Source organism: Ischnura elegans, assembly GCF_921293095.1.
Source record: "Ischnura elegans chromosome 13 unlocalized genomic scaffold, ioIscEleg1.1 SUPER_13_unloc_4, whole genome shotgun sequence".
Classification (NCBI taxonomy): Eukaryota; Metazoa; Arthropoda; class Insecta; order Odonata; family Coenagrionidae; genus Ischnura; species Ischnura elegans.
The window spans coordinates 9,602,972-9,623,385 of record NW_025791660.1 but is presented as its reverse complement, the minus strand read 5'-3'; the positions used below and the strand labels follow the sequence as shown (position 1 = coordinate 9,623,385).

Here is a 20,414-nt window from a genome sequence, read left to right as displayed (position 1 = left end):
TAGTGGTGTAGCCGCCACCTACGCTACCTGCGCCCAGGATCCTAGTCCGTCTACAGAGCCATCTTTATAGCCGTTTTCTACACTACTTCCTCATAGGGTGTAAGGAAAAGAGAATGAATTTCAACTACCGTCACTTGTAAAGGTGTGTTGAGAATAATTATTTTCATACATGCTAATATTATTTCTGTTCATGCAATTTTAAGGGTAGAGTGTACCAGTGATATGTTTTGCTTGCTATGTATTCTATTACGACGAAATATGACGCTCATGGATTAGAATTAACATAATATAATTAAATCATCCTATATCTGCTCTAATGCACACCCTAGATAAATTACCACCAGCCGCCACTACATGAAAGGCCCTCGTCCATGGTACACGGAAAAGTGTAATAAGTCCAACATCCCATAAACGGTTCCTCCCTATATGTGAGCCCTTGGCAAGATGCTATTTATGTTGCAGTTGGTTTTTCAGTGTCAAAGACTGAAGACATATCGTCTTCTGGCAAAACTTAGTGTTTACTATACAATAATATTCGGGATGAATGGGATTTAAATTTACCATTTATCAACGTAGAAAGGCAATCCACACATTTGGCTCTGGGTCATTCCATTTCAAATCTACCAGGCCATGACACCCACCGATTCGGATTTTCTTGAAACTTGCCATGGCCACATTCTGGTTGACATAATTAGAAATTGTGTACAATTTTAGCCTCCAGTTGTCTATTGTTGATGAAATATTCACTGCATGAATGACTTCATGTTGTGAATATTTAACGATTATCGTGGGATCAATATGGAACACTTAGCTTTAGAAAAAAAAATCATGGCTTTTCATCTAACAGGAATGGAGTTATGGATGTAAATAAAAATCACCATGTGTTGCACGTTGCGGCACTCAAGGGGTCACTCCCAAATTTGGATTGCTCATATCTCATTAATATTTGAAAATTGGAGACAAATATTGTACACAATTTCAAATTATACCAGGATGTATGACCATGGAAAGTATCTGGAAAATCTGAGTCATTGGGTGTCATTTGGTCAAAATATTGGTTGATTTGACGTGGAATGACTCCTCAACCATACTCCCTTTTTTAGGAACAGAGAATTCTCTGACCATATGCTGCTAAATAATAAAAGGTGAGAGAACTTGATAATAGTTTGTGGATCGGTTGTTAAATATAGTACTGAGTGCATGCAAACATATTATATTTCTTTTTGGTGACCTCTTCTTTAGGTTTAACTATGATTTCATGAGGCTAAGGTTACGTACTACTAAAACCATCTTAGCAAAATTTGAGAAATTGGTTGTTTATTTTGAAGGCTTCTTATTTGAATGGATGGTGGGTATAATGAAGGTGTAGCGATTTACTATGCTGAATAATACTTTCATATGCCAAATGACGCACTTGTGTCCTTTCTATTGTGAAGCGATTATTCTTACTCCCTAGTACAGACTCACTGACTGATTGATTGTTGGCGGATATCGCTTGCTTATATATTACGGCGAACGCAGAATGCTGCTTTGGGCGTTCTTGGATTATTCCCGATATTCTCTACTGCTTGTTGTGGCAGGTATTGCGCCACAAAGGCAAGATTGGCAAAGTATTAGAAATTAATTTTAGTGCGCACAAATTATCCATGAAAATATTTTCATTAAAAATGTAAAATTAGGAAGAAATCAGGAATTTTGATGTGATATATCTTTTCTATAGCTGTAAAGTTAATTTGTAAATACTATTTTCCAATATTTGAATATAATTTTAATATTTACATCAATTTTGATTAACTAGATCACAAAATATATGGCTAAAATCATTCCTGTTCGTGCCTTTTATGAAATTATTTGTTTCTTTAAATAATTTTATAGATGAACACTATTCTGTTTTTAAAAATGCATTAATACTTTTGGAAGTATTCTATTAGTATTGTGGTTAACAAGCTTATTTATATATTATATTAAATAATACTGTGGTTTAAGTTTAAATACGACCTTAGTATTAATAAGTTACCTGTACCTTTGTTGTTACCATTGTTGGGAAATACATTTTTTAGGTACGGAGATGCTTATCCTACATAACAGCCTTAAAAATCTTGGCCTAGGATATGGTGTGCAGAAGGTTACCCAGGATTACACTGGGTCAGATTCTTCAACTCTGTCTCGGCTCAATTTTCTATGTACCAGGTGCTCCGATGACGATGGACAACTTGTTCGCCGAAACTTTGGCTGATTGTTAGATGGAGTTGGAGAACCTGACCCAGTGGAATTCCCGAGTAACCTTACACAATACTATAGAATGGGAAAACCTTTGCATGCATGCATATATGCAATGCATGCCTGGCAAGGTGATTGCATTCTTAATTTTTTTGGGGCTACCAATTTGAAGGGGGTGAATGGAATGGAAAAAATAATATTCAGATGGTACAATGTCTGGGGAATTTGGCTGGTGCATTCAGCCTTTGTTTTACAGTGTTTCCAAATAGGTTTTAATGTTTAATGTTCTAGGTTTTGTGGCATTAGGTCAAGCATTTTATGCTGTGGAATCACTGTTGAATCATTTGGAACCCAAGTTTCTTGCTTAATATTAAATTCCCAACTAATGCAATCGCTAGGAAATGGCTTGGTGGGTAACTCCAACTACAAAGCAAACTCTTCTTAAGTATGGCATTAATCTTTGTCAAGCAATGTCTTCCATTCTATTTCTTTGAAGGTATTTGGTCTTCCTTTACATGGAAAGTTGTCGTCATTGAAATGACCAACGTTTAAGCAGTGATATCAGTCATGTCACATTGTCTCTTTTAGATCAGCATCACAGTTAAATTTATAGGGCTCTTGATGCACTTTATCCTGTTTTATTTTAATGACAGAAAGAAATCAACTGCTCATGCTAATGATGGTTAATTAGCTCAAACCTAGAAATTTTCTCACAACACAAAGTATCCATTGCCAAGACAAATTTATCATGGTCATCGAGCAGCTTGTTTACCAAATGTCTAGGCTTGAGTAATGATGTTACTGATATTTCAAAATCGACCATCTGTCAGTGCTTTATCCGTCTGTTAACTAACAGCAGGAACTTTGTTTAGAGCGTATTACATAGTTGTTGCATGATTGTATTTGTAAGTTTATGGATAATAATATCAGGGTTTATTTAAAAAAAGTTTCATGAAATAATTTTGTAAGAGAAGATGATTTTGAGTTTTTTTCTTTTACATAACCTAGTATTTCAACGAGTATTCTCTTCCATAGTTAGTATTTGAATGTAAGCAGAAGGTCTAGAAAATAATAAATACATTGAAAATATGTTCAACATGTTTTTTCCTCTACTTTTCTTTCGAGAAAAGAATAAATAGTGATTTTGGCCTTTAAAAGCCACTTATACGACAATTATGATTTCAGAAGAAAGAATCAGAAGTGTAAGAATCAGAAACTTTGTGATTTTATTTTCTGAACTGCAAAAATTTTTAATCCTCATTCTCTACTTTGATTTCGTGTAATTGGAAAAAAAAACTGAAAATGATACCGCTAAATGATCCCTATTCTCTATCTTATAATTTGCAGTGAAGGGCCAGCTACTATGGTCCCAAATAAATTTAAAAAAGGCACTGCAGTAACTCAGAATATTAGGGATCTACCTGCGAGAATTTGTTTCATTCGGATAGATAGATTTTCAGTGATTGATTAACAGGCATGTAGACACCACTCTATTTTTATATGAAAGCATGGACAGTATGTTGAACATCCTTCTTCATATTGCTTTAGAGCATCCCATATATGTATTTTTAAGGAGATAATTGAGTTTTCTATTACTTTTTCTGCAGAGTTTTGAAGAACAAGGGGTAGGTGATGACAGTTCGGGGCCTTCTGTGGAGACTAAGGGCTGCACTCAAGATGTGATTGAAAACAATTCACAGCTCACTTGCTCATCCAAAACCACTGAAATATACCTTCCTGTGCCAGACTTGGTACTGCCCAGGGACAATGAGTTGGTAAGTTATGTTCTAGTACATAGTGAAACCAGATTTGAACCACCTTCAGTTATACAAATTTCTTGGTTCTATAAGAAAGATGGTGTGTCTGTTATAAATATAATTATATTTACAGGAAGTCACTCACAGTTATGCGACCGTCAGTTGAGGGCTTTTTCAGTTGTAACGCATGAGGCAGAAAACTGAACCACACTAGTCTTTTTTAGTCAATATCACTTGTACAACACTGGAAATCTTCTGATACAAATTACTTTTATCTGATGGAGTTGCTTGTGGATGACGATGTGAAATGTCTGTTGAAGCCATTTGTCTAAGCTATAACTGGGCTGTGTCTCATTATTGCCCTCTCTTTGTTTTAAGCCATCTTCCTCCTTAATTTCAATGAAGGATCCAGCTATAACTGTTGTGACACCTCATTTCAAGCATGGGTAAAGAAAATATTAAGACAATTCAATGTCCAGTGGAACCTAAATCTATCGTTCCAGCTGTTTTGCCTCTGCTGTAAGTGGCCAAAACTCTCATTCAAACCACACGCCCTTTGTGACATAACTCTCCCTCCCTAGTTTAACGTTGATATTCTGGAGTTTGATCCAGAAGTCGCAAAAATATCATGAGTACATTGGCCAGCTGGAGTGGTCTCAAGGAAATGAGGATTTTTTATCTTCGAATGGGCTTATTATTGTTTTTTCTTTAATTGAGTGAAGCCCGTTACTATCTTCCAGTTTCAAGTGAAAGACAAGGATGAAGGCAACCTCAGTGAAGGGATTTATCCTATGCTGTACACATCAGATCCAGCAGGAATTTCAACTGATGTGTCAGACCCATTGGCCACTGATGAATTGGTGAGTTTACTTTTGCCTTTTATAGTTCTAATTTTCTATGGCACAATGTCATTCCTTAGTGGAATATTCCCAACACCTCTTAGAACAAACGTAAAGCATTCTCCTACTCCTGATCAATAATGACCAGCTTCTGAATACATTTCCTGAACGAATCATTATAAATGAATTATTTATTGTAATGAACCTTTTTTTTGCTTTTTTTATGCTAAACTGACAGCTCAAATTTGTTTGCTGAGCAAGTGAGAGCACTAGGTCATCACATCACTGAGCAGTTATTAATGTTTTGATAATATAACAGAGTATTTAAATCTGGTTATGACAGAGTGGAAGAGTGATTAGGAATTGAGAGTAAAGATGAGTACTGTTGAGTTTGGAACACGATAAAGAATGACCATGACATCATGATGCAGCTGCTAACCCGGTGGAACAACATAGCTGGTTCCTTATGGGAGATTGATATTCACAGGAATCAGGGGCCATATTCTATAACTCCAAACCGATCGGTGCGGCACCGATTCGTCGGGTGCGATGTCACACCGACTCCCGGTAAGAAGTCGTGCGATTCTATACCAACCCGATCGGTGCGGCACTGACGAGAGGATGGAAGATCGTCGGTAGCCGTACCGACAGCTATTAAGTGTCGATACGGCCACCGACTAGTGGGTTTCATGAACGATAATATACATAGTTCCCCGGTGCACATAGTACGTTTTATTTTGTTTTTACCTCATCACCTAATAAATAATGAGGTTTTCTGCAATGTTATCTATTTCTGCCCCTTCGAATACGCCTCTATAATTCACTGTGTCATCATCTATATTAATTACCATGACAGAAATATAAGATAATGGTTAGTAAACATGAGGTTTGCTAACATATAATGACTTTTTCTCATTTATGTTACCACTTAAGTGAAATTTCACTCGCTTGTAATAGGCTTTATTTCTCTCTATCATCATTTATTTGCTCCTTTGACATGAAAATGATATTTTTGATTAAATATGAGTTTTGCCGCAATGTTATCACTTTATATCACTCTGAATAGGCGACTGTTATTTCACTCAATCATCAATTTGACGTTTCTCTCGGCATAGAAATAAGATCTTTTTATTTAAGTATGAAGTTTGCCACAACAGTATGAGTTTCTTTCATTTGTAACAGGCAGCTATATTTCATTTCATCGTCAGCCATTGATTCCCTTGACGATAAAAGAAGATATTTGTTAATAAGTATGAGGTTTGCCGCAATATTATATAATATAGGAGTTTCTTCTCATTGAAATTCATGTGTATTTCATTTGTAATAGGAACTAAAACGTGATGGCGCAAATGTTTTCATGAGCATGTCCTGATTTGCTTATAGGAAGGAAAAAATAGCTTTACGTTAATTAAATGTTAAAGTTGTATTTAGCTTCACAGTAGAAGACAATTTCATGTTAGATTTGTTGAAATTCTGTCCATCAACTGCTCAAAATTTGTAACAACATGACAACATCAGTGAAGCTTGTGCACAATGGAATGTTGCTTACACAATGGTACGTCCCTTTCATGTTGTCCTATTGCCAATAGTACTGAAAATACTGTTACCTATCATCCATACCTCATTCTCCATCTTAGAGAGGAGGACCGCTATGAGATAATAGTAGAACAGGGAAAGCTGGCAACCACTCCTGTTGAAACATGTGCCAATCATATGCATCAAGAGAGTTATTCTCCAACAAGGTCGAGAAGAGAAATTAAGCTCCTCCCTTTATAAATTAAGCACTATGAAACTCTATTTAGTGGTTATGTGTAGTTATATAATCATTTTAATGCAAATGTTTTCATTCATTGCCTAATAACATTATTTTTGGCTTGAATAACCGTATAGAATGTAAAAATTGTGAATTACATGGCAAATGGTGTATCATTACTGAGGATTGGTTAGGTGCCCTATTGGCAGACCATTTAACGCTTGGCAGATTTGAATGAAGGCATGAAGTTTTTTATGCTCTTCATTTTTCAAAAGCAGATGCAATCATCCATTTCTGCTCAAACAATAAAAATAAGAGTATGGCTGTAGTACAGTAAAAATTGGGTAATGGAGAAAAATTAAGGCCTGTTTACACGATACATTAACACATACGAGTTAATGTATGTTTGCGTGAATGATTTTTGTGGACTGGAACGAAACATGTATGAATGCATGAACCAAATTAGAACAGGTTCTATTTTCTGTGCATGCATTTGCACAAGTTGGGTGGTTACATGGTGCATTTTGGCGTTCATTCTCGCGCTCATACATTTAGACATTAACCCGTACATGTTAATGTACCGTGTAAACAGGCCTTTAGACACATTTTTTCTAGATTATTTGTAAAGACATGATAAATAATAATAAAATGGATATTTAGGCATATTGGAAATTTGAAAATGATGATGGAAGGGGAATTTTTTTAGGTAAGGACGGAGAACTCCACAGATATGTAAATATTTAAGATTGCAGGGTAAATGGAAAGTAAAATTGCCGACCGTAGACCAAAAGAGAACTCCTTTTCTAGGAGTGTCTATCCACCATTGGGTGAAAAAAGCATCTTTGGAGGGGGTTGCAAATATACTTGATTTTAATGGAATAAAGCCTTTCTAGTAGCAACCGAATGCCAACGATGGATCCAGCAGTTGAAAGTGCTCCTGAAAATCCTCTCTTACTGGTGAACTCTAAAGGTAACTGAAAGCATGCATGCATGAAATGGAACGAAGGAGTTTACTGCTTCACTACACATGTGTGCCACCACATCAAAAATTAGAATCTGACATGCCTGTGAACTGGCTAGCTCCCATCATGATGGATTATGTCAGCCAGAAAACCTTTATTTTGAGAAAATCATTAAAAATTTATATTTGTCTTTATTCATCAGCTATGTAATTCTAGCAGCAAGAAGTGATGGTGGTGCTGTTGGTGCACTTGCAAATGTATTCGTACACAGGAACCTACATACTGTTTTTGTATTAAAAAGCAAGATACCTGAGTTTGAGGGGCTGTATGGTCTAAATGAGGTAGTCAATTTAAATGCAAAAAAATGACGAAAGAGAATTTATTTCTATCTCAAATAATTTAGTTAAATCCACCCCATGGTTTTTCCTATACTTAATTTTTCCTAAAAATAATGCATGTTTTTTTGTGTGTGAAATCAAGTTGCCCAACTTTGAGCACCTGGTATTCTCACAGTTTTCTATCCAGTAACGTGGAATTTTGGTAGAGGAAAGCCATATCTTTTGTTGAAAATTTGCAGGAAAAAAATTGTTTATACAACAAAAATTGATAGATTTGTTGTAAACAATGAAAATCTTTGCTAACATCGAAACTAATGGATAAATTGAAAATAGATTGGTACTGATGTATGCTGTACAATGATTTTAATACTAGTATTGATAACACTTGTGTTGAATATTGCTGGTAAAGTCAACGTCGCTTAATATTTATCTAAATGTTTCTACGCATGTACTGGTAGCTCCATCGTGGTAGAGGGAGGAGAAAATAGGTGCATAGTTGCCACCGCCTCGGCTGATGCAGCAAGTGGGCAATTCATATACTACCAGGGTACAATGCATCGATATAGCAACTTTGCACAGCTTTGAGAGACTCTCTCTTTCCTGTTGTTTTGTTTTGGTCTTCCTCACTAGGCAGAGCAAAACCGACAACCAGAGTGCAAAAAAAGAATAATAATCAAACAGTATTGAATATGCTGCTGCCAATTAATGTGTATGGTCTATGCACTTGCATTGCTTACATTCCACATTAAACAACAGTAGCGATAAATTTTCAAAGTTAACAGAGATGTTAGTTGCATTGTTCAAAATAAATCTGTTAATTATCGTGTTATAAGCAATTTTTATTTTAAAATCAGTTCATAATAGATCTGGATTTCTTACATCAAAATTCCTAGTTATTGGAATGAAAAAATATAGGAATATGTAGAGCGCTAATTTGGGCTACTTGATTTTACACTCAAAAAATGGTGGGTACATATTAAGAAAAAAAAAGTACAGGAAGTATTATGGGGGAAATTTTTTTTGACATAAATGATCCAATGTAGAAATAGATTCTTTCATGTGCTGTTTGTTGCATTGAAATTAATTGCGTCATTTTAGAAGACGATAGATGCTCTGAAACTTGGGTTTCTTGCATTTTTTTAGATACATAAGGTGGGGTTCGAACATTAACCCTTTCGCGCCGGACCTTGGTTCAGGGAAATTCTTCCTCAATACAAGCCTCTTGAAAGTTTTCTTTACTCCCTTGTACGAAGCGTTTTCGCATCAACTGAAGGCAGAGGTTCCCTTCCTAACCATTTTTGGACCAAACTCAGGGTGCCGATCCCTTTCCTCGGCCTCTGTCCCAGACCCTAGAAGGATTAAAAGCCCCTTCCTAGCACGAGTTCGCGGTCAACTGGCTAAAATTTTAATGCAAAATATATGCAAATACTTGTTGTTCGCATTGATTTTTTACATTCAAAATGAATTTTGTGTTTTTTTACTGAGCGTGCAGAAATTTTAAACGAAGTTCTAACGTTGATATAGACGGATTTAGTATATTTACTAGTTGGTCTATAACTCCGTTGATATTAACGTTAGAATTTTGTTTAAAATTTCCATGTGGTCAGGAAAAAAAGATGAATTTATTTCTAGCATTGAATTTCAAAAGTAAGCAACAAATATTTTTTTTGAAAACACACTGCAAATGACAGTAGTTGACCGCGTGGAGAGGATAGGAAAGGGTCGATCTGAGTGGCCGAAGATGGGACTGGGCTCGCGCTAAGGCGGATCGTGAGGGGCGACCTCGTCCGTGGGTCTATTGTGTCCGCCACGGTCACTTTTTTTGACCTGTGCCGCACAGGCGCGGCATTTGTTGGTTAGGGTAAGAACATTCAGGACGCACTGGTGTGGCATTCGTTGCTTATGGAAGAAAATCCTCGCCGCACAGGTGAGGCATTCGGCGCAAAAGGGTTAAACCCCAGGGTTGGTGAAAATTATTATGTGTACTACTACTTACTTTCTCCCATAGCCATTTATACCCTAAATGGTATTTAGCCTCACCAATTTTCTGCCTCCAATTTCTTCTATCTTCTGCCTCCTCCTCAGTGACTCCCATTCTCCATATCAATCATCACCTCATCCTTCCATCTTTTTTTGGGTCTTCCTGGAGGTTGTCTTCCATCAGGGTTTTCTTCCCAGTCTTTTTTGCAAGAGCCTCTATCTGCCTTAGCATTGCCCTGCCCATCGCAATCTGCGGGTCTTAAGCTTCAGCAACTATGTTTGGTTAGTTGAAATGTTGCCTGAGTTCCCTTATGTTTTATTTTCCAGATTCCATTTTATGGGCCCAAAAAATCTGCTCTAAAAACTTCATTTTAAAAGGTACATAATAAACTTTCTGTTCTTTGGTCGATGATCCTTGATTCAGCTCTATATAGAAGAATTGGTCTTATTGTGGTTTCATACATTTAAAGTTTGGTACTGATGGATAAAATTTTTGATGTTAGGAGTCTGTTGAGGACATACATACTTCTACTACATCAAATATTATCAAAAATATGTTATTAATATTAGGACTTTATTGAGTGTTGTGCTGCGTTCTTTTCCAGTGTCATGTAAAAGTGGAGAATAAAGAATCTCAAAGAGAAGAGAATAATGAAATGCTGCTTGGAAGAGCTCCAGATGGAATTGAAAGTGATGCCATAGACCCATTGGCAATGGATGACATGGTAAGTGAATATTCTTTCCTTGTTTAGCGCAGTTTAGTTATGTTACAAATCCATTCCTCAGTTGGATAGAAAAGAGCTATCATGTTAGAAATTTCATTGAAGTTGGTCACAAAAATCTCAGGCATAGTTGCATTCGATCAGGATGAGTATTCTGCGATAAAAGAGGAGGTTTTACTTTTATCATTATTATTATTTTCCTTTTTCCCTCTTGCTATCTTTCAAGGATTGTTCACAATGAACGGACCAAGTCAAGTTCGACTGTGTTTTTTTATTACTTCCGTTATTATTCTATTGAAAGGAACCATCGGAAAATATGACAGGTGTCCAGGATGACGGATTTTTGCATTTTTGGTAGAGTTTTCTCCAAGTTTAGCTTTTTTAGCTGGTGTAGAACTTCGCACGGTGTGAATCCTGTTGTTGTTATCACTATTGGGCTTATATCTACTGACTGCATCTTCCACAAGGCTTTGATATCTGCTGCAAGTTCTGCATATTTGTTAATTTTGGTGGATTGAGTTTTCTGTACATTATGGCTTAAGGGAATTGTCACGTCTATGAGGGTGGTTTGCCGTTTCATTTTGTCTATTATAACTATGTCTGGTCTATTGTTTTTAATTGCTCGGTCAGTTTTTATTTCTGCATTCCAGTATAATTTGCACTCTCCGTTTTCCATTAAATCACATGGATGGTATTTGTATTATGATTCATCGGTGTCCAGGATTCTATATTTTCTTGCCAGTTCTTGGTGCATGATTATGGCTAAATTTAATGGCTACTGGTATATTTATTTGCTTTTAGGGCCGTGCAACTTCCCATAATGTGCTCTATTGTCTCAGATTGGTTCTTGCATCTTCTGCACTGATTGCTTGTTACGTTTTTTTTTAATATGAACTTTCTGTAGTTCCTCGTCAATATTATGCCATCTTGAATGGTCCTCAGAAATCTGATTGTTTCCCCATATATATTCCCTTGTTTCAACCATACATTCGAAGCCTCTTTATCTATGTATGGCATGTTCAACTGATGAGAATGGTGCCCATGAAGCTCTTTACTTTTCCATTGATCGATTAGTTGTTCTTTAGTTTGAATCGGGATGTCTAGTTCATGGTTGCTTAGATGTAGTGGTGTGTAGTGAGTGTCTGTTTTACATACTATTTCAAAAAGTTTGCATTTGACTCCTTTGCCAAGAAGTATTGTCTTAGATCAGAAATTTGCTCATAGTGAAGCTGTACAGAATCAAGAATACCAGGTCCTCCTTCATATGTGGGAAGTTTTACTCTTTCTGTGGAGCTCTTTAGGTGGTGTAAACGGTGTTTGTAAGAAGGGTTCTCACAATTCTGTTTATTTCATTAAGATCGGTCGAGGTCCATTTGATAATTCCAAAGGTATAGAGAGGGATTGGTATTGCAAAAGTATTGATGGCTTTTACTTTATTCCGCCGGTGAAGTTCCGTTTTCAGGATATTTTCTATTCTGCTGCTAAGTTCTGTCTTTATGTTGTCATTTAACTGTGTATGGGGTATGCCCATTAGTTGGGCAATGCCTAGGTATTGGTAATTTCGGTTTCCTTAAGGTTTTCTATTAAAGTATTTTCATCGAGGGTATAACCATCTGTGGCTGTTAGTTTTCCCCTCTTTAGATGAATGGATTTTCATTTGTCTATACCAAATTCCATTCTTACGCCTTTAGTGAAATTGTAAGTTATGGTTAGCAGTTTTTGTAACTGTATGGGCGAGTTCGTGTATAGCTTCAAGTCATCCATGTATAACAGATGATTTAGGGTGTAGTTGTTTTTCGGGCTTGTAGTTATCTTAAACCCATAGTCTGTATAGTTCAGTGTTTTACTTAGAGGGTTTAGACACATACAAAACCATAGAGCACTGAGAGAGTCGCCTTGGAATATCCCTTTGCGGAAGTATATTGTTCTAGACTGCTGCGTTTCCTTCATTGTCTTCAATTTAATTGTTGTTGACCATTTTTGCATAATCAGTTCAAAGAAGGCTAATATATTTGGGGAATTTTTTTTATATTTGAAGTATCTCCAGTAAGTAAGAGTGAGGTGTCGTAAAAAGCTTTTTTATAGTCTACAGTGCAACCTCGATATAACGACACCTCACGGTGCACTAATAAACACTCGCTATAACGAATTGTCGCTTTACCGGAGGTGGAGCAAATAATAGCCAATATACCTGTTGCGAACAGATATACAGGAACAGGAGTGGTGCGGCGACAGATAAACATCTATCCGATAAACGTAAGCATAAATCCAGACAAAAGGCGATGTTTTTTGCATCACTAAACTTCCTTACTCAAACAACGACTAACTATTCAAACAATTTATAACCGCCGCACTGAATAAAAATCATGCAAAGCATTGTTTCGTCAATCATTATGCCAATGCACAACCGTCGGAGCCATTTTTCTATGCACTTAATTAGTTCCTTTACGTGATCATTCTATTATTTTGGTATTTTCCACTGAAAATTCAAAAATTAACTGATAAAACTGCGTTGCGGTTATTTAATGCCTGAAATAGTTCCAATGGTGTATGTTTATTGTTTCTGTACGTTAAGCGGCAGTGAAGTGAAATAACGCATTACATTTGTTTCTACAGGCGAAAACGGTGGAAGGTTGTATAACGTTCCCGCCTTGGAAGACTTTTTCTATCAGATGATGTAATATCTTCATCATCTACGGTAAAAAGTTTGCTAAGCTTGAAAAATGATGTGATTAAAATTACCGTTGTTGAAAAAAAGTTTCTTTTTGAGTGTTACGCTCGCGACGTATTTGAAATAATACACCGAGTTTACCACGGCACTGAAAACGAGAGTTAGTTGTTCTGTGAGTTCTTCCAGCGGCCACCAGGGGATGCTCGGCTACTCGCGTGACAAATGAGAGCGCCAGTACGACTCCGTTCACCTACGCGAATAGTTAACCCTTGTAAATCCGTAACGGAGAATAAATACGTCCATCTGGACAATTCACGCCGAGCATCATTGCTTCGTACATCCTACATCATCGCTAAGGCGCACTACCTACCTTTAGGGGCATCATTGCAAGAAATACATCATAACGCAAGGGTTTTGTCGGGGAGTTGTATGTAAAAAAAGTTCCGTTTCGTCTGTGTTATATGACGCGGGGAATATTTCTAAAGATACTTATGATCCTTTCTTCCACGACTTCGGGTTTACACCGCAGGCATCACCAGCAATTATGAGGGGAGATAACGCTTTGGTGCTCCGCATTAGTATAATCAACCTTCCGCAGTCTTAAAATTCTCGATTCGCAATCTATCCCTGAAATACTCCGCTTTAGGCTTAGGCGTAGCCCCTTTCTCAGAAGTTCCCGCAGATTTGACTGGGCAAAACCACCCGAACAAAGGTCCTTATAACTTTTCATCGTCTGCATTCCTTGGGCGCTTTTATTTTTTTTAATTTTGCAGAGCTAATAGGAAGATAAATTAATTTCGACATTCTCATATTACTCCTTTATTTTTATTTTCTCGCTTAGACGTGTTTGGTGTTTTTTTGGCCATGGTGACTGCCATTAAAATGCTTTCTATTCACGCAACTCACGGACGTGCGGGTATACTGCCGACTGCTTTCTGCCGCCCGAGGAACAAAAGAAGATGAAGCATTCGCGAATGCTAATGCCACAATATTTTCACCAAAATTAACACCTTATTTTTCGAACGACAGTTTACCACATAAATTTGAGACTAAGCACTCCATTAACTTCATTTCTAACAGATCGCTAGCAATTACAGAGGTAACGGAGTCTTGATGAAAGTCTTCCGGCGGTGAAACCCTCGCTATGGCGAGAGCCAACACCAAAAGGGTCTCGTGAAAACGAAATTTTCAACACGCTTATTATAGGGTCATTTGACGGTGCATCGGCTATCTCTCGTTATAGCGGGGGTGTCGCTATAGCCCGTACTCGTATATAAGTTACGCTTAAGTTTCTTCAGGGCCTGTTGCGTTACTATGGAGTCTATTATTAATTGGTCTTTGCATCCTTTTGAATATTTGTAGCAGCCTTTTTGCTTTTCTGTCATTATTTTTTGCCCATCGAGGTGAGTTTGGATTTTATCGGTGAGTATTGAAGTATGTAGTTTGTACATAGTGCGTAGGCAGGTTATTGGTCGGTAGTTTGCAGGGTCTGTATTTGCATCGTTTTTGGGAAGGAGAAAAGTGCATCCTCTAACCAAAAACTCAGGAGTATCTATTGGTTTCTGAAATATATGGCAAAATATTCTAGCTATGGTGGCATGCAAGGCAGTGAATTTTTTAATCCAGAAGTTCTGAAGTTTGTCCGGGCCAGGTGATTTCCAGTTTAGTGTTTTGTTAATAGCCTCCTGAACGTTGTTTTTTGTTATTCTGACTGATGGCATATCTTTTACACCAGTGAGTCTGCTTCTTTCTCCACAGAGTGTCTCGGTATTGTTGTCGTGTCTCTCTGTATTTTCCCATAAATTAGACCAATATTCTGTTAATTGTGCCATGGGGGATATTCGGTTTGCGTTTTACTTTTTGCATTCATTAAATTTCTATAGAATTGCTTTTCGTTCTTGTGGAAGAGATTATTTTGGCGTTTCCGCTCTGTACATTTTTTGTATCTCCTTAGCCTTTTAGAGTAGACGGCAAGTTGCTGGGAGTACTTATCAATTATCTCTGTGATCTTCTGAGCTGAAAGATCTTCCTCACGAGCAGGATAAATTATTTGTATTATTATTATTATGTATTTGCATTTTGTGGAGTGACACATTCTCTTCTAGTTTCATGTAAAAGAGGAGAACATAGACCCCATAAGAGAAGAGAATGATGAAGTGCTGCATGGGACAGCTCCCAGTGGAATTGAAAGTGATGCCATAGAACCATTGGCCACTGATGACTTGGTGAGTCAACACTCTTTCCTTGTCTAGCACAGTTTTGCTGTGATGCAATCCATACCTTTGTGGAACATTCCCAACCGCACTTAGTACAAACAAACAACCTTTTCCCTGACTTCATAAACAGGGAACAAGTTCAGAAGAGTGTGTTGTGAATTCATGAAATATTCTAAATGAATCACTCATTTTAATGAGCAAAATGGGTGCAATAAACTGCACTAGCTGCTCACATTTGCTAACTAAGTGAGTGAGTGTTCTGACTTCATGGCACAGTTGGCCTTATACTGAGAGTAGAAACACCTTGCTCACTTTGGATCAGCACAGAGCAGAAGGGAGGAAAACAAGCAAGGGTCAAGATACCTACTCTTGCATCTGGTTCGCTCTCACATGGTGATCACAATTATTAATTAATGTATCAATGTATCAACCATGTATCAATAAATAAATACTATTTTTAGCATGGAAGTCGAGAAGGAAGGCGTACAATGGAATTCAATGGGTGTAGACCACAGACTCAATGGGATTATGTATCCAGTGCTGTTTATGATTTTTTTTCATTTTGAAAAGATGGAAAATCAGATTCCTGTACATTTGCTGTCAATCCATAGCAAATACGTATTTTATCATAAATATTGATTTACTTCTTGTTAACATGGAAAATATAAACTTATATGCGAGTTTATATGGTTGAAGAATTATTTGTATTTAATAGCCTGCTAAGTTAGTTGCAATTCCCTGTCCATTCATATTCTTATGCTTACTTTCAGCCTACTTCTATGGAGAATGGACAGCTGATTCAGAATCAGACAATGGCCATGGACTCCATGAGCAAGGCAGTGGGTGAGTGCTCTTAAGTGCTTGAAAATAACTTTTCGCAGAAAAGACTTGTAACAAATTCTGACCAGGCAAATGTTCCAAAACTGGATCTCAGAAGTTAATCATATTTTGTAATGAAATTTTTGGTACTTTCATTTTACTTTTTATTTTAAAAGAAGCCTGTTATTCATCAATATTTCCATAAATTTGAAGAAATTTTTATTTTTATGAGCGGCTCCACACCGTCACAGCTCTGGGTGACAACTGGGCACTTTAAGCACTAGATTAATGCTCACCCTTTGCAGAGTGGCTCTTATTTATTAATACATTTGACCTGCAAATGTTAAACTGGATTTGTAGTTTAAAATATTGGTTATACATGTAACCCCATATGGGGGCTGATTCGAGGACAACTCACTATGGAATACAATAACAAAATTTGGTTAAATTCTTAGATCAGCTTTTTGGACCCTCCACTTGTGAAGGATGTTGCATGTGAATTTTTCATCCTTCTATACTTTCTTTAGTACATGTTCACAGTTCTGCTGGATAATTTAATCAGGTTGGCAAATTTCTAGTAAAATTTCTTCGTGTTTTAGTGAAATATAGCATTATTTGGAGTCATGTGTATTCCTATGGGAACACCCCCTACTTTACCTTAAAATTTTGCCATTAAGATTGGTCAATAGAAAACAATTACCAAAAATCACTTGTGAAGAATAAAAGGCGTGAGATTCCAACTCCCATGTCAATTGTGTGGTATCGATAGACAAAGTTAACATGGAACTTGTTGAAATGAGGACAAAAGGTTTGGTTCCATTTTGAAATAATGGGAAAATTTTGCTTTGATACATAACCCTTCCAATTCACTTTGTTGTGCTCATGGAAACTCTGCTTTATTAGGTCAATTACATATTCATGAAAAAAGTGAAATTGGAAAAATACTGATTTGGCTAAAAATAGGCAAAACTCAACTTCAATGCCTTGTGTGCAGAAGTTCTGGTTCTGGAGATTAAGGACAGTAAGTGACCATCCCCTGCTTACATATTTTTGTTAGCTAGGTTGTACATTGATGTACAGGGCATCACCCACATTGAGGGTGGATATGAGAGGTTTGAATAATTTGGATGTAATTTTACAAATAACTGCATGGTATATTTTCTATAAGGATGCTCTACTGCCATTTTGCGTGATATTAAGCACGGGCTTTTTTTGGAGTAGATATTTGAGGGTATTATGTAATACCTTATTTAATTTACTGAGCTGCAGTGCCACTCAATTAGTGAAGAAATGTTTGAAAAACAGTATAAAAAATCATTTGCAACATTGGTTATGTGTATGGCATTGAACCAAAAGATCGTTTGAAGTTGCAACTTTGATATCTGTCTAATGGTTGTTATAAATTAGGTCAACGAATCATAGATTACATGTCTAACTCAACTTATTTTAAAATGTGAATTTCTTTTCTAGATCTCCCAGCTTCTGAAAGGGCTTCAGCTTCGTTTGCTCTCCTTGAAACAAAAATTACAGCATCAAATTTAAAGAAAGAAAGGAAGGTGATGGACAAAGACATTGAAAAATGTGGTACCCATCTTTCTGATAAAATAACTTCATGCTCAATTCCTGATGATGGACAGCTTCATTCGAAATCTAAGCATGTGTCTAAAATCAGAGGAAATAGAGCAACAATGACTGTTGCTGGGGAAACGAGTAGTTGTGAGAATCCAAACAGCATAAAGTTTTTCAGGGTCACTGACAGTAGAAAGACTTGCAATGAGGCAGTCATGCGAGAAAACAAAGAGATGAGTACTAGCATGATAACAAATCCTGGGAAGCGTGCCAAATCAAATGACAATTCAAATCGTTGCTTCGACTGTGGAGATGCATTCAATGCCGAGAATGATCTCATAAAGCACCTCAAAATTCATTTTGGTTCTAGCAATGTGGATATTCATGCTAATTTGACAATTGGGAAAGATTTGGCCCTCAAAACTCTTGGTTCAGGAGGAGAAACAAATTGTTCTCATCGGCCCACCTCCTCCAAGAGTTTAAATAAGCTGATATGTAAAAGAAAAGGGATGAGACAAAACGGAAATGGGCTTTTTAAGGCAAACTTTGGAGGAACAAGGGAGAAGAAAAAAGTGAGGGAAGTGAGGAAAAGCTTCACTGTAGATGGGACATCATGCACAGATAGTTCACACTCAGCAAAGAAACCTTATTCCTGCAATGAATGTGAACAGTCATTTTCTAATAAGCATTGCCTTGTCCGTCACGTTCGCACACATACGAAGGAGAAACCTTATTCCTGCATTGAATGTGAGAAGTCTTTCTCTAAAAAGAGTAACCTTGTCCAACACATTCGGACTCATACGAAGGAGAAACCTTATTCTTGCGGTGAATGTGAAAAGTCTTTCTCTCGAAAGAGTCACCTTGTCCATCACGTTCGCACTCATACGAAGGAGAAACCTTATTCCTGCATTGAATGTGAAAAGTCTTTCTCTAATAGGAGCAGCCTTATCCGTCACATTCGGACTCATACGAAGGATAAACCTTATTCCTGCGGTGAATGTGAAAAGTCTTTCTCTCAAAAGAGTCACCTTATCTATCACATTCGGACTCATACGAAGGAGAAACCTTATTCCTGCAGTGAATGTGAAAAGTCTTTCTCTCAAAAGAGTAACCTTGTCAAACACATTCGCACTCATACGAATGAGAAACCTTATTCCTGCGTTAAATGTGAAAAGTCTTTCTCTCAAAAGAGTCACCTTGTCCTTCACATTCGGACTCATACGAAGGAGAAACCTTATTCCTGCGGTGAATGCGAAAAGTCTTTCTCTCGAAAGACTCACCTTATCGATCACATTCGGACTCATACGAAGGAGAAACCTTAATCGGGCGGTGAATGTGAAAAGTCTTTCTCTCAAAAGGCTGACCTTATCCGTCACATTCGGACTCATACGAAAGAGAAACCATATTCATGCAATGAATGGGAAAGTCTTTCTCTCAAAAGGGTAACCTTGTCCTTCACATGATGATTCATACAAAGGAGAAACCTTATTCCTGCGGTGATTGTGAAAAGTCTTTGCCTTCTAGGAGCAACCTTGTCCGTCATTTGAGATTTGCGGAGGAGAAATTTTATTCATCCAATGAATCTGAAAAGTCTTATGCTACCAAACGAAACCTTGTCTTACACTAGCGTGTACCTAGGAAAGAAGCCTTATTGTTGCATTGATTGTGAAGAGACTTTCTCTCAATTTATTCATGTTTTCTCTCATTTAAAACAGTGTTAGTTCTTAGTATTGTAATTAATTAGTGTTCATTAGTCATCAAGATAAATAATTCTCATTACTACGATAACTGCATGTTTAAAATCGAAGAATGCCTCATAATGTTCATTTAATGTATTAATATTCAATTAGGTATGTGACCTAATTTCTTAATGTTCAAGTAAATTTACTCTACTATATTGTCAAGGATCAATAAATTATTCAATTATCTTTCACTGCTATTTTTAATGGTGGTAAAGTGTTTAAATTTATGTTACATTTTACAGTGTACCCCTCCCCTTAATTTATGGTATCCCCCCAAAAATTTCTCCGAACCTCCTCCGAACTTATCCACAGAACTTCTCCCGCTAAGGACTATTCGCGCAAAGGCCTTTCGACTCAAAGGCACGGAGACTCGCAGTATTGGGAACTCTTGTCTCTTCAAAATCCAGCCTCCGGAAAATCCTACCTCCGGAAATCCTGCATTCGGAAACCCAGCACACGGAAAACCAGCCCCGAACCCAGCCATACCTGGAGAGCAAGACTTATATAGGACTACTGCGGAAGAATACCTACTCCATGGCAATTAAGGGGAAATGGGTGCTGAGGCACCAATATGGAGTTTGGAATGAGAAGTATTACCATAGTCCTATAACTACTCTCTCTCCCTCCAACACCTCACCCCACTGTATCTCTCCCCTCCATGTTTTCCAATTAATTTCCCTCCGATTCGAGTGATGTCTCCAACCCAGAAGATTGAGGAGAAAATTCCGGCCTGCGCGCTGTTCCCCCCTTCTACTCCGGGTAGGATGACAAATGCTTGGCGGAGCTGCTCGTCAACAGGGGCATGTGCGCAGCTGACTGAGCATCG

The 20,414-nt window shown here is 37.3% G+C and overlaps 1 protein-coding gene and 1 pseudogene across 1 annotated transcript in view; one reads left to right on the top strand and one right to left on the bottom strand.

Annotated features, from left to right (window-relative positions):
- LOC124173084 overlaps positions 1-20,414 on the bottom strand; it is a 111,191-nt gene that overhangs the window by 32,137 nt on the left and 58,640 nt on the right. The window lies entirely within an intron of this gene.
- LOC124173316 lies at positions 9,905-19,779 on the top strand (annotated as a pseudogene).